Source organism: Petromyzon marinus, chromosome 55 (assembly GCF_048934315.1).
Source record: "Petromyzon marinus isolate PM22_M1 ecotype Great Lakes invasive population chromosome 55, UKy_Petmar_22M1.pri1.0, whole genome shotgun sequence".
NCBI classification, from domain to species: Eukaryota; Metazoa; Chordata; class Hyperoartia; order Petromyzontiformes; family Petromyzontidae; genus Petromyzon; species Petromyzon marinus.
Genome location: NC_133721.1, coordinates 13,479,978 through 13,496,490, shown reverse-complemented (window position 1 = coordinate 13,496,490; position 16,513 = coordinate 13,479,978). Strand labels below are relative to the sequence as shown.

General features: G+C 49.4%; 1 protein-coding gene across 5 annotated transcripts in view; it reads left to right on the top strand.

Moving 5' to 3' along the window:
• GPC5 (glypican 5) overlaps nucleotides 1-16,513 on the top strand; it is an 82,380-nt gene that overhangs the window by 43,074 nt on the left and 22,793 nt on the right. The window lies entirely within an intron of this gene.

Below are 16,513 nucleotides of genomic sequence, written 5' to 3'. Positions count from 1 at the left end.
AAGAAGTTCAACGTACATATGTACAGGGAACAATCACGGAGTGCGACGCTCCGATTCCAAACCAACGATTGTCGATGCACATCACACGGGGATAGAGCAGCTTTGGTGTGACAGTTCATGGCCCATGGTGCTGATTCATTCAGGTTGATAAATGACGAGGTAACAATCGTGGAAATGAACGCAGCTCACGACAGGCAGCAGCAGCGCTGATGAAGACGAGAGTGGCCTCATCCACAACTCCTGACACTTCTGTTTCAAGGTGACGACGTTAATTTCGAAACAGTACCGAACTGGCGTGAGATGCGACTCGGATACGTGTGATCGGCGCATCCCGCTTTGAACCACGCACACTCGATTAGACGTTTGAACCGAGGAGACAAGAACCGGTTGTGTCGTGTAAGGGAGCGGAGCTTCAAGATGTTATCCAACCTTTGGAAGAGATTGGAGATCCAGATGATCCGAAAGAAGACGATCTGATTTCTGGGCAAATTCTTTCCACGTGCATTAGAAGTGAACACCCAGTGGCTGGGTCTCGGCTTATGATGATGGCGCTGCTGCGGTCGTCCAATGGAGAAATGTGGCCTCCAGAAGCCTCGGGACAAGACGATACAAAGACAAAGGGCCCCCCTTTGTCCCTTTTGGCAGTGTTAAGTGTTGTTAGCGAGCACCTATTAATCCTTTCCCATTCCGAGATGACTGCAAGTTCCATGGTGTGGTATCTCGTTCACCACTGAATCTCGGAACACGCAAGTGGCTCCGCGTTCATTTAATTTAGAGTCGTAGCACCGCTGTTTTAATGGCATCGTGCTCACCGCATGGAACCGTAGCGACACGACCACAGCACTCTACGATAGCTGGCAGCGAAACTGTGCCACACGCCCTCCCGCGTGGCCTTTTGCGATGACGTACACGTACATACACGTATGTTATTGGAACGCAATCAGAAGAAAAACCGATGACATTACACGTACGTCGTCTGAATGGGGAAAGGTTTAAGGATGGCATGAAGTCGGAGTGCGTGGTGTGACGGCATCACTTAAAAAACTAAACAATTTTCCTTTTACCAGGTAAGGGCCAGTGAGCTATATAGCTCTTTTTCAGAAGCGTGTATCATCACATGGAAATGTATAGCAGCCAAATACTCTAAACGCACGTTGGGTCTAAATGTGGAAAGGAAAACCAGAGGACCCGGAGAAAAATCCACGTGACCACGGGGAGGACACGCAAACTCCAAATATACAGCAGGCGTCAGAGTCGGTATTGAACTCACGACCTCCTGTATACGAGGCGAGGTAGTTGACATCTCGCCACCATGGCGTCTTCGAACGCAGGACCCTGTTATGACTCGGCGTGGATAAATAAGTAAACTATTATTGTTTATTTCTTTATGAGCCATGGCCGGTGCCACCGGTCGATCGCGGGCATTGGCGTTCCCTAAACCGGGAGGTGAAGGTGGCTCCCAGGAGAAGCGCAGCGACACCTCCCGCGCCGCAGGGGTCGTGGGGTTGCGGGGTCACGGGGTCACGGGGTCACGGGGTCACCACCTCCCCCCTCCTCACCCCCCCGCACCCACGGCGCCACGGCGGGCGGGGAAATCCTCACGCTGCGTGGCCCTCGGTCGCAGTTTAGAAATTAGTCGCAGGGAGCATGTTATTATTTATTTGTTAAAAATGTTATTTTATTTTTTGAAGAGGTAAGGCCCCCGCTGAGCTGCGTGGCTCTTTTTCAGAAGCGACCTGGCCACGAATGATAGCTCAATGATGTGGCTTATAATCGGTCTGTCGAAATTTATAGTAGCCAAATACCCTAAACGCCTGACGTTGATTCTAAATGTGGGGGGGGGGGACCGGAGGACCTGCAGAAAAATCCACGCGACCATGGAGGGAACATGCAAACTCAAATGTACAGCAGGCGTCAGGGTCGGGATCGAACCCACGACCTCCTGCATGCCAGGTGAGGGAGTTAAAGTGGTAAGAAAAGTCCCCATCTCCATTGAGGCGAACCAGATAGCAAATTCCTTTGAGCTCTGATATTGGCAAGTGAAGGGCATTAATGAATCAATGTTGGTTTCAGAATTATTTTAATAAAGGTGGCTTAGAGAAGGTTCAATTGATTGTGTTGGACGTGTTTGCAGCACGAATTTAAAAAAAACCCTTCAAATTGGCTTGAGCGAAATCGGTGTTCAGTGATCGTATCATAAATTCTTCATCCACGGAACGTCGACTTCAAAAATGCAAATCATAATTCGACCCAGGTGCGGGATTAATGAATATGCCTTTTGCAGAAGATAAAAGGCGCCGCATCGCTAATGATTTTCTCTCCCCGCTTTATGATTTTTTAATTCCGTCTGTACGATCGCGGAACTCCGTCGCGTTCCGACCGGCGCGTGTCTCCCCCACCCCCCCCCCCCCCCAGCTGAGTAAATAGGCGCAGTTCATTAGGCGCTAATAGGCCGCAGATGGGGCTGTCGGAGGGACGTCGCGAGCTGGGGCCCCCACGCTCGCTCCCAGGGGGTTCGCTCAGGCCATGGAGGGGAGCAGCATCTGGGCCCTGCGCGCGTGGGCCCGCCCGTGCGAGCCGTTACCGCCCGCTCTTAATGAGCAGCTGCGCCGCCTGCATCGGTTCGGTATCACCGTGCCCTCCCCCGCCCCCCCCGACTCTCCACACCGCTTCCCGGGGGGACGCGTGATTGATGAAGCGCGGGGTGCCATCGCTGCCCAGCGCGAGCGGGTGACGGCTTCTGTGGGAGTCACGCGCGCACGCGGCTGGGGGGGGGGTTCAAGGGGCTGTCGCCGCCCGTGTTTGATGTTTTCATTGAACGTAAACACAAAACAATCCCCCTCGATAACGCCGTGGCCTTAAAAGGAAAATTGCGTGGTTGGTCGCGGTTTTGGGCATGTGGAGGAGGGCTGCTCACGAAGGGCCATGTCCCAAAACGTCGCTTATTTAGGTTTTTATTTTGAGGTCGCAGGGCTATTGATGAACGTTGTTTAAATGTATATTTGCACGCAGGCATCACTGCCAAAGCAGCAGTATCACCAAGTAATTCGCTTTCATTATGCGTTGCTCTAACCCTACTCTAACTTGACTGAAATCTTTTCGTGACTGCAGGAATTAATATTCAAACAATTATCTTTGAACCAATCTACATGACTTTACCGAAAGACCCAGATAATACCTACTCTAACTCTTACCATAAGCCTACCCATACCGAACTCTTCCCAACCCTACCCAACCCTACCTTAACCCTACCTAACGACAACCTTACACTCACTCTCACCTCCGATTAGCACGGTTGCCTACGTACGGTGCGAAAGGAGTTCAGCATACGCACGCACACACGTTGTAGTTTATTTCAAACGCGCCTTCCAGTTCCATCACTTCGCCTGCACACGGATGAGTCTCGCTCCACTGGACGTGGCAAAACGCGGTTTCCCTGTGAGCACGCGGGGCGATGTGGCCTGGCCCTGCACGAAGTGGCCCGGCCTGCACGGATGCAAATGTGAGGGTTTGAAAGCCCACTGACATCGACTGACGCATGTTATATTCAATGCAAGCGAGGCCTCGTTGCGCTTGCTTCTTACAAGACCTGGGGGAGCAAAACCATGGAGTTAGGGTTGAAGTATTCATTTATTATGCGTGTGTGTAATTTAACAGTGTGGGGAGCGATAGTGTAGCGGTTAGCGCACTGCGCTATGAACCTGGCGACCCGGGTTCGATTCCGGCTCACTGCCAACACCCAGTGACGATTATCTGGAACCGGTCCTAGGCCTCCCCTAGGTCGACTCAGCCTCAAATGAGTACCCGGTGCAGTGTGTAAACATCGCCACTGGGGAGACAAAGGCGGTCGGGCGTGGTGCTAGCCACCCACCACGTCGTGTACCGTTCCAGCCTTATAGGTGCTCGCTAACAGCACTCGCCCCTACAGTCTGTTAAGGCTCTACGGGGAATCTTTGTCTTTGTATGTGTAATGTAACAATGTAGGTTATTTCCGAATACTGTTGTGAGACTTTTGACACGACATTTCGTGGACACAGCCCGAGTGTGAGTGACCTACAGCTGCCCTGTTTTACACGAATGAATGTGCTGCTCGGTCTAAACGCTGAATAGATTTAGCCTCGAGTCAGGATTCACAAAGTCGAAACAACTTTGACAAAGTTAAGCCTGCAGTTGACAGAGGATGTGTGTGCTGTGTGTGTGGTCCCTTGAGCAAGACGCCGTTTGTTAAAGCGGTGACTTTCTCCGACGCGATACGCGAAGTTGTAGGTGATGAGATGAGATACACAATTAGACCGCCGAGATGAGATACACAATTAGACCGCCGAGATGAGATACACAATTAGACCGCTGAGATGAGATACACAATTAGACTGGAGATGAGATACACAATTAAACTGGAGATGAGATACACAATTAGACCGCCGAGATGAGATACACAATTAGACCACTGAGATGAGATACACAATTAGACTGGAGATGAGATACACAATTAGATTGGAGATGAGATACACAATTAGACTGGAGATGAGATACACAATTAGACTGGAGATGAGATACACAATTAGACTGGAGATGAGATACACAATTAGACTGGAGATGAGATACACAATTAGACTGGAGATGAGATACACAATTAGACTGGAGATGAGATACACAATTAGACTGGAGATGAGATACACAATTAGACCGCTGAGATGAGATACACAATTAGACTGGAGATGAGATACACAATTAGACCACTGAGATGAGATACACAATTAGACTGGAGATGAGATGCACAATTAGACTGGAGATGAGATACACAATTAGACCACTGAGATGAGATACACAATTAGACTGGAGATGAGATACACAATTAGACTGGAGATGAGATACACAATTAGACCACTGAGATGAGATACACAATTAGACTGGAGATGAGATACACAATTAGACTGGAGATGAGATACACAATTTGACTGGAGATGAGATACACAATTAGACTGGAGATGAGATACACAATTAGACTGGAGATGAGATACACAATTAGACTGGAGATGAGATACACAATTTGACTGGAGATGAGATACACAATTAGACCACTGAGATGAGATACACAATTAGACCACTGAGATGAGATACACAATTAGACTGGAGATGAGATACACAATTAGACTGGAGATGAGATACACAATTAGACTGGAGATAAGATACACAATTAGACTGGAGATGAGATACACAATTAGACTGGAGATGAGATACACAATTAGACAGGAGATGAGATACACAATTAGACTGGAGATGAGATACACAATTAGACTGGAGATGAGATACACAATTAGACTGGAGATGAGATACACAATTAGACTGGAGATGAGATACACAATTAGACTAGAGATGAGATACACAATTAGACTGGAGATGAGATACACAATTAGACTGGAGATGAGATACACAATTAGACTGGAGATGAGATACACAATTAGACTAGAGATGAGATACACAATTAGACTGGAGATGAGATACACAATTAGACTAGAGATGAGATACACAATTAGACTGGAGATGAGATACACAATTATACTAGAGATGAGATACACAATTAGACTAGAGATGAGATACACAATTAGACTGGAGATGAGATACACAATTAGACAGGAGATGAGATACACAATTAGACTGGAGATGAGATACACAATTAGACTGGAGATGAGATACACAATTAGACTGGAGATGAGATACACAATTAGACTGGAGATGAGATACACAATTAGACTAGAGATGAGATACACAATTAGACTGGAGATGAGATACACAATTATACTAGAGATGAGATACACAATTAGACTGGAGATGAGATACACAATTAGACAGGAGATGAGATACACAATTAGACTGGAGATGAGATACACAATTAGACTGGAGATGAGATACACAATTAGACTGGAGATGAGATACACAATTAGACTGGAGATGAGATACACAATTAGACTAGAGATGAGATACACAATTAGACTGGAGATGAGATACACAATTAGACCACTGAGATGAGATACACAATTAGACTGGAGATGAGATACACAATTAGACTGGAGATGAGATACACAATTAGACTGGAGATGAGATACACAATTAGACTAGAGATGAGATACACAATTAGACTGGAGATGAGATACACAATTAGACAGGAGATGAGATACACAATTAGACTGGAGATGAGATACACAATTAGACTAGAGATGAGATACACAATTAGACTAGAGATGAGATACACAATTAGACTAGAGATGAGATACACAATTAGACTGGAGATGAGATACACAATTAGACTGGAGATGAGATACACAATTAGACTGGAGATGAGATACACAATTAGACCGCTGAGATGAGATACACAATTAGACTGGAGATGAGATACACAATTAGACCACTGAGATGAGATACACAATTAGACTGGAGATGAGATACACAATTAGACTGGAGATGAGATGCACAATTAGACTGGAGATGAGATACACAATTAGACCACTGAGATGAGATACACAATTAGACTGGAGATGAGATACACAATTAGACCACTGAGATGAGATACACAATTAGACTGGAGATGAGATACACAATTAGACTGGAGATGAGATACACAATTAGACTGCATGTGCACACAACAAAGGCTTGCCAGCACGAACCGGTTTGGTAGCCCGGGGTTAATGTTAAAATATTTACAGCCATGAAGGGGGCAGGCATAAAATGCATTTCTCAATCACACTTCGACCACTTGGCAATTGTGGGGGGGGGGGGGGGCTGATTCTTGAGCTCGGCCGTAATTGTGCGGGTATCGACGTGCGGAGAGACGGAGATAGACGACGCCTCTCGCTTCCTCACACACCACTCAGCTCACACACACACACCACTCAGCTCACACACACCACTAACCTCACACATACACACCACTCAGCTCACACACACACACACCACTCAGCTCACACACACCACTAATCTCACACACACACACCACTCAGCTCACACACACACACACCACTAACCTCACACACACCACTCAGCTCACACACACCACTAACCCCACACACACACACACACCACTCAGCTCACACACCACTAACCCCACACACACCACTAACCTCACACACACCACTAACCTCACACACACACCACTCAGCTCACACACACACACACCACTAACCTCACACACACCACTCAGCTCACACACACCACTCAGCTCACACACACACCACTCACCTAACACACACCTCACACACACCACTCACCTCACACACACCACTCAGCTCACACACACACACCACTCACCTCACACACACACACTACTCACCTCACACACACCACTCACCTCACACACACCAACCTCACACACCACTCACCTCACAGACACACACCACTCACTTCACACACACAACACACCACTCATCAACAATACCAGCCGCTATTCAAAGCGATGGTGACGTCACCACAGTGATTGTGCCAGGCTAGGTGCACTTTGAGGCCATGTAAAGTGTCAAAGGTTCGCTTGCGGGAGGTCACGGCACAGACCCAGGTGCCATGGGTTGACTGAGGCGACTGGTAAGGTGACTGTGCTCCCCACTGTGCCAGTGGTTTAGTCACCCGGCGCTCCGCTCGTTGTTGTGAGCGTCGCTCCTCTGCCCTCCGCTGTTGTTGGAGGGCGACTTCCTAACACTGCCAAGTAGCAGCGGCGTCCTTCACGAGCCTCCTCCTGCACAGAGGCCGAACTTGACACCGCTGGTACCAGGCATTGGTGAACAAACATGCAAAGCTACGCACACACGCATGCACACGCACGCACACGCACGCACGCATGCACGCACACGCACACGCACGCACACATGCACACGCACGCACACACGCAACACACACGCACGCACACACATGCACACGCACACACGCAACACACACGCACGCACACACACACACACGCGCACACGCACACACGCGCACACACAGCAGCTGAGCCCCCTTCCATGTCACTTGGCCAGACTTTAATCCCTGGGATATCATTACACATGGGATAATTAACTGCAAATGCAATATATCATGGAACCAAATAAATGAACTAATATATCGTCAGTTGCCATGAGTCATCATCGTCGACATCAGCATTATCCTCACGGCGAGATGTTAACTTCCTCACCTTGTATACAGGAGGTCGTGGAATTGATCCCGACCCTGACGATGCCCGTGTATTTGGAGTTTGCAGTGTCTCTCTCCACCTTTTAGAATCGACATCGCCACGTGTTTAGGGTATTCGGCTTCTATAAATGTCCACGTGATAAGCTGCTTCGTTGAGCTCTCATTTGTGGTGACCAGGTCCCTAATGAAAAATAGCTAAACAGCTCAGTGGGCCTTACCTGGTAAAATAAATAATAGTTTAGTTTTCGTGCAATTCACCAAGGATGTCTTTCAACCATTTGGCCCATAAAGTGAATAAGCTAGACAATTCACCTTTCAATATCTGCCCCTAGTAACATATTAAAGTGTTTTTTTTGTACACGTCCCATCAGCATCGGTTCAACACGAGCAAACTCTGGACCAGTTTCGGCGCGCAGTGTCTCATCAGCGGCGTTGGGCTCGCCTGGGCCGATGCTGACAGGCAAGTTATCTTAGATATGGAAGCAGCACAGTTGATTGTTAAGCATGTAAATAACGAGAAAGGATTCTGCAATACAATCATTGCATCAATTTGTAATTATGTATCACCAGGTGGAAACCTCTGCGGAAATGACATTTATTTTGCATGAGAAAAAAAAGCCTCATCAAAGAAATGGAATTGTATAGCAGTTTTCATGAAAGGTTGAGCTGCAAATGAACGATCGCCGTTGAATAGAAAACACTGAGTGATTTGTCGCCGTGGTCTTGCTGAACGAATACATTACGAGGTCGCGCTCATCACACACGCACACAGCGCTAGCCACGAATGAAGCCAAGGAGCACAAACCACCATCACGTGCACTCGGTCATCCTCGCAGCGGATTTCGGCAAACCATCGAACAAAGACGATCACTGCCCCGCGCGCATAGAGCACATTGCTGCCATACCCAAGAATAGACTCATTATATTCTGGCAGGAAGTAATTAACAACTGCAATAACAAGCGAGGTTAGTGTGATTGCATTCACAGCTCAGGATTCCACGTGGTCATTCTGCAAACCCTATTCTACTGAATAGCCGACCGGCCCACAGTGTCGGAGTGCTCACCGTTGTTTCAGCTTACGCGCAGTCAACGGTTCAACTCGCGGACACTCGGAGAGTCCCGTCGGACAACGCCACACTTCTTAAGAGAACATTCGGACCGCGTCCCATCAACGCATACAGCAGCGGCTTTTGGCTTTGAGATGCGCTTCTGGGGCCATCGAGACGAATCTTTCTTTCGATATTAAGAAGCCACCGGAGCTGTGCACTTTAAAATCTAAATCAAAAAACCCATTTCTTTAGAACTGCTTTTTGTGTTTGGTTTGTTGTCCTTCCCCCGCACCTCCGATCACAAAGGTTGGCACCGCACATCGGAAAGCGCACGATGCCCTCAACGTCTCTGTTCGATGGTTTGCCAAAAGCCGCTGCGAGAATGACCGGAGTTTGCGTGATGGTTTAAGCTCCTTGACGAGATCGGCAAGGTATTGTGGGTCATTTGTGGCTCAGCACTTTGTGTGTAACGGGTGCAACCTTACAATGCATTCAATTCGGCAAGATCACGGCCACAAACCACTCGGCGTCTTCTATTTAACGCGCAATTTAAAGGCGTCGATGCCTTGTGAATCGACAGCGTACTGTTTGTAAATCTCGGTGGAAACTCATCGGCTTCCAGACTGCAGCGGTTTCTGCTGAGCAACTCGGGACGGGGATCGTGATGAGCACGAATGGGACGAGTGTCATCACGGAATATGTAAGCGAGTAACTTTAACTGCGCAGATTCTCTCGCTCGCCGCACGGCTCTCCGACGCGCGCTCGGGTTGTTCGGCTCGACGTCCGACGTTTCGGTCCGCGCGCCGAACAACACACGAGGTTACTGCCTGAAAACACATCGGGGAACGTTGCTGAGAGCGAAAGACAGGACGTTATGTACCACCATAAGAGTCATAGATCATCAATTATACTTTCACGTCACCATAGCAACTTTATGTCACTGAACAATGAGGTTATCGTGCATGAGGGTGAAGCAGATGCATTATTAAGGAGTCGCGTAATTGGTTATATGAATAAATTATTTACCGAAGTTGAACGTTACCGCTGAACGGAGAAGCAGACATTTTCTATTCTCATGACAAATCGTTGCCTCGATAGAGAAATGTGAATTATTCCGCCAAACCGTCGGTTGGGAAAGAAGGTCGACTTGCGTACGGCGTAAGAGAGGTTCACGTGAATACCGACGCAACTCTTCAGGCTTGCTCGGGGGAACGTGCTGGCGTGTGGAGAGAGAGAGATCTATATGGGACCTGTACTCCAGCCATCGACACCTTTGCCGTTGCCTTTGCAAGCTAACAGAGGTGTCAGAGGGTCGCCACGATGGCTAGGAGATGTTAACTCCCTCGCCTGGTGTACAGGAGGTCTTGGGTTCGATACCAACCCTGACGCCTGCTGCTGCTGCTGTGTATTTGGAGTTTGCATGTCTCTCTCCCTGTGGTCGCGTGGATTTTTCTCTGGAGTGCTCTGGATTTTCCCTCCATATTTACAATCAACATCACGCGTTTAGAGTGGTTACAATACATTTTTCCACGTGTTGAGCCACTTCATTGAGCTATAATTTGTGGCCAGATTGCTTCTGAAAAAGATCTACATAGCTCAGTGGATCTTACCTGGTAAAATAATAATATATAGTTCTGGTTTAGGGAATCAATCCATCCAAAGCAATTCCATCGGCTCATCATGCATGAACCACACATGTAATCGTCAATGCTTTCCGTATATCATTGTTACTATTACTGCGCTTGTTTTATCCAGGAAAGCCTCACTGTGAGCCTCATGACTCCTTTTCGAGGAGGTTCCTGCCAAGGTTTTGCAGTAAGGGAGGCCATGATTACTACGGGTAGACCAACCGAGTGATTTACTGTGTTTTTATTGATATTTTTTCGCAAATTCGGATCGCGATGTCGGCTTCGCGACGACCTCCTCTCGCGAGTGACGTCACCGAATATTTAACGTCCGCTGTGAAGCAGATGGCTCGCAGCGATGTTTTCCGCTCAATGCACTGGCAGCAACAACCAGGGCGGCCCGCTGGATCAGAACCGCGACTCTTCTGCGACAAGCGCGATACCGCTGGGCTCTCCTGCAAATGCTCACGCTGATGATGCACCGACGTTACATTTCTAGGCGTGATTGAGAAAAAAAAATCTGGCTGCCGCTTGATGAAGCTAGTTGTAATTACTGGCGAAACGTCGTACTCAGGTTGTAAATGTTGTTGATTTGCTCTCCAACACACAACCGGTGTGCTGTACTAGTAACGAATTGGCCACGTTCTGTTTACGTGACAAACCTTACTAATTGGCTGTGTCGGGTGGTGGCGGGTTTAACGACACATTTATATATTTACGCGATCTAACCCCCCAAAAAACTGTACGTGTGAAACATAAGCCTGAGACATGAATACAGTACTCGTGAGATAGTAGACATGAGACGCAAAAAAAGATGTAATTAAATTGGTTGATTTATCGGGTCGCCGGAGGGAGTTTTGGAGTTGGGGAGTGATTCTCTCTACCTCTGCTATCTACATCAAATCGACGTCTACAGTTTCGCGAGGGTGGCTATGAAAACCGCTGCTCTTCTGCCCAATTCTGATCAATATTTTCAGGAGGTAAATGCCATCGCTGGGTTCTGCTAGCTACGACGTGAGGGCTTCAGGACGTAGTTTTGTGTAATATTGCTGTTTCTCCTCCGTTAAGGGAGCGCAGACTATTTTGGTTTACTACATGGCCCATAGTTTTGTGTTGCATGGCCACAGTCGCACTACCATGGCTCGTCTTTAGCTCGCCATTCGTAGCGGAGGCGTGCGCATCGGCCTGCTAATGTTGTGGTCGACGGCTACACTGTCAAGTGTCTTCGAAGTAAGGAATGTCAAAGCCAGGAGGTGCGATGTTTGGATCTCCAGTGAGATGCTAGTTCCCCACTTCCCATGGACATAAAGACAGGATGGAAGGGTGGCGTCAGCGTGAAAGCAGTGTCCGATGTGACATGGTTGAGTCGACCTAGGGGAGGCCCAGACCAGGCTCCTCCGTGCATGGCCGGGAGTTGAGCCCAGGTCAGTGAGGCCACCGGACTCCCGCTGTGGCGTAGGGCTTCGTGCAGCGGTGCCACCACGGCAGTGCCACTGGGACCGGGGGTCCGTGGTGTCCATGAAGCAGGGCCATTGTGGATTGTTAGCGCGTGGCTTCGTGTTTCCTCTGTAGACGCGCCGCTCACCTAATGGAGAATGCTTTTCTCGGTGTTTTACAAACATTATCTTCTTAATGTGCCTCCAGCGCAGGTCGTTTACCTCCCTTCCAACATCTTAATGATATTAATAACAATGTTAACCCTCTCTCTCTCTCGCTCGCCCTGCTGGTGTTAGGTTCCTGAGTAGTTTATTAGCCAAGGGCCTCTTTGATTATATTGCTGCGGAATACTCGCAATGTTTCCAAGGAACGTGAAACTTTGGGTCTCTGGAGGAGGAGGGGGGGAATGACGCTGTTGTCCATTACGTGCCCTGGCAAAACAACCACCAGCCAGTCGCGCACAGCACAACACTTTTATTCGGCCTATTGAGTTTCTTTCCGGAGAAAAACGACCACACGAGTTTTATATTTTTCCCGGCAAAGAAAGTAAAAGCAACTTCCAACCCCCGTATCGCCAAAGAATGCGCGTGAGCATGGGTCTACGTTGGAAGTCTTTGAACCTCATTAATCAGCAACATCCATCAAAATCTAACGCGTGTTAATGGACACGAGCGAGTCTCTTTGTCCCTCCGAGGAGCCCACGCTTTTTAACTTTCCCCACAAAGCAGTTTACGAGCTCTCGACCCAAAATTATTATCAGAATAAAAAAAAGCAATTTCTTTTTCAAAGTTTCATTTCCGCGGACAAATAGTGCCGTTCACATTCGACGCCAACAGTTTTTTTTTACAGTTCACGAAAAGAAAGCAGATGCCGGAGGAGTAACTCTGGTCGAGTGATGTATGGCCCGCGAGATAGAGATAACGTTTGTAAAACACGCGTACGCGCGCACACGGCAAAGATGTTTTGCATTTGGAGCAATAAATCCTGCGGTAAAACGTAAAACTGCACGTCCTAGCAAACATTGCCGCCCATTAATTGTTGCGCGGATTCCTCATGAATATATATTGAATATATTGAATATATATTGGTTCCACATGAGAACTCGAGGAGGAGGATGCTCTGGAGCAGCAGCCCTGGGAAGGTTTATAGTGAACAATGGGAGTGGTGCGTGTCTGTATTTGTTTCTTGAAAACAGTTTTGCTGAGCGTAGGCCCAACAACTGGCAAGTCGGCGGCAACAACAATCACCACCACCACAACCACCACCCCCACCACCACCGCCACCACCACCACCCCCACCACCACCACCACCCTCACCACCACCACCGCCACCACCACCCTCACCACCACCACCACCACCACCGCCACCACCACCACCGCCACCACCACCACCGCCGCCACCACCGCCACCACCACCACTGCCACCACCACCACCACCACTGCCACCACCACCACCGCCGCCACCACCGCCACCACCACCGCAATTCACACCACCGCCACCACCATCGCCACCACCGTCACCACGACCGCCATTCACCACCGCCACCACCGTTATCAATATTGTGATATATGAGAGTTACCAACACTTTTCTGGATTTGAGCGACGATATTATTGTAAAGCGCTTGGGGCGGGGGGGGGGTGCGAGGGACTCGCAGCCCCGGGGGGATCTCTGGGACCCGAGGCTCAGACGCCGATGCCGCAGAGGCCATCAGCTGACTCCCTGGGTGATCACTCTGATAAGTGACAGCTCCGTGATTGCCATTAACCAATCACTGCGCCACTAATGAGGGCTGCAGGTGAACCCCACCATCTGAGTTTGATTCCCGGCCTCGGCTGACATCAGCGGCAAGTGATTGCGTCGTTCCTGCTCCCTTTACCAACTCCGCATAGACCGGCCTACTGAAGTACAATCTTCCAACCCATACGACCGACACGGTAGGGGGAGGGAGGGGGGGTGACCCTTATTCAGCAGTGGATCTAGAAAAGGGCTGTGGACCGCATTGCCATGGCTCAAGATGCGGCCCGGGTTTGTTCTTCCCGTGACTTGCGCGTCATGTAAACTGCGCGCAAGTCGGACGATCATAACAACACCGGGCGCATTCGTTTAAAAACTACAACAGACGAGAGAAACCCCGCGCAACGGAGGCACGGGCGCACATGGATGTGCCACTCCGTGTACGAATAGTCCCTTGGACCTTAAGCAATGTGCAAGATCACCAGTTCCTGAAGAACTGCCTCGTGGCCATCTCGTCTAAGTCAACGGTCTGCGGTTATCTCTGTCTAACTGCTGCCTGTTGGTCGGTCACGCTCGCTCAAGTTATTGATGTTCACGAAGACATTGCGACCCGCAGTTCAGCTTGTGAGGAACCTTCCGATAATAGGAAGCCACTGGACCTATGCACTTTTAAATCAACGAGATTGAAAACTCGTTTCTTTAAAACTGCTTTCTGTGTTTAGTTTGTTGTCTTTCCCCTGCACCTCCGATTAGCACAGTTAGCTACGTACGGTGCGAAAGAAGTTCAACGTACATACATATATTCTTATACCGTGACTTTGGCACACGTTGGCCTACTCACTTCGTGTTACATCACGGGATCTTCAACGTCCACGTACATACAATGCGCACCTCTGCGAGCGTTCCGTAACCTCGGCACTTATTGCCGTTGCTTGCCGTAGAGTCTGGCACACGTGGCCTATTAGCCGGATCAGTCTGTGTGCGTTCGCATTCTTCACCTCCCCCCCCCCTACCCTTAGAGACATCGCAGTTCCAGAGGTTTCTTCTCATAGTGCTCCACAACCTAAATATTTACACCGCGGCATGGAGCGCGTTCCCTGATTGGCCTCAGCCAGTGGACGGTCTCCCATTCGATAAGGACTCTCGTTGGCTGTGGAGGACGGTATCTTCACTCATCACTGACGCTGATAATTATAATCGGTTTCCTCTGCTATAACCTAAATATATCTTCTTGTGCAAGGGACGTTCGGAAGACATTGACACGAACATTGTCTGTTTGGCTGCCAGACGTTTTGAACTTTTTGCGTTTTGATTGCGATCTGGCAGACATTGGTCTTTTAAGTAATTAAAGTACAGCATTGAAGCAAATCAAAATTTAGAAGAAAAAAACAACCGTGTCACGTGAGAAATAAAATTGATATTGCCCCGAATGTAAGTAAACGTTGAAACGTGAACTCCCTGTGGCACGAGTCGGCTCGGGCGGATTCGGAGCATTTCACGGAGGCCTCGCCCCCCATGGCTTTTCCAGAGTCGGTTGTTGTGGGGGGGGGGGGGGGAGGGTGGCATCACCGCACCTCCCGTGCCACGCGCCGTACCTCCCGTGCCACGCACACTCGGGGTGCCGGCGCCCGCGTGGCAGCTGTGACGGCGCCCGCGAGGACGCTTCTGCTTTCGCGCCATGGGCCTTGCCGCGAGAGCGCGTTTGGGTGGTGGCGCGGCCTCGGGGGTCACGAGCCTGGCGCTTGTTGCAGACGTCCGCCGTTGGAATCCGGCAGGCCATACCCGGTCGTTGCCGTGGGTGCGTCTTGTTAACCGTACAGCAGACTGCGCGCCGTCTAACGACATCCGACGATGTCGTTAGAAACGAATTGCCTCCTGTGTGCCCCGTCCGAATCTGCCAAATTTGTAAAATCCCCCCGCAAATGACCCAACCGGGTTCACACACGGCAGGCACGTCACCGCCGACTGCGACGATACTGCAGTCCGTGTCTGTGAAGCACGGCCGCTTCCCCCGTGACGATCGCCTGGCGCCGTAAGAATGACGCGGACACCAAATCAAGCGGATTGCTCAAAAGGCGCCACGCGCGCGTCCCCATCGGGCGCACGCTTGGAACCACCTGACCCCGGCAGGTTTTTTGCCGCAGAGAGGCCGCGGTGGCCACGACCTCACACGGCGGTGGAAGTCCAACGTCCGGACAAACAAACGCGCGGATGGGACCCTGGGCAAACCGCGAGGAAATTGCGCTGATCCTGTTTGTCTCCGAGCAGCGCTAATCGCGCCCACGGTTTGAACTCTCCGACGTTGAGCACTCGAATGAGAAGTACAGAAACTTTGATTTAACAAAAAGTATTTGATTACCTGCTGATTTTGTACGGTTGCCCACTGACAAAGAAATGATCACGGTGACAAAGAAATGATCACGGTTTGAACTCTCCGACGTTGAGCACTCGAATGAGAAGTACAGAAACTTTGATTTAACAAAAAAAAGTCACGTGGCGCGTAACGG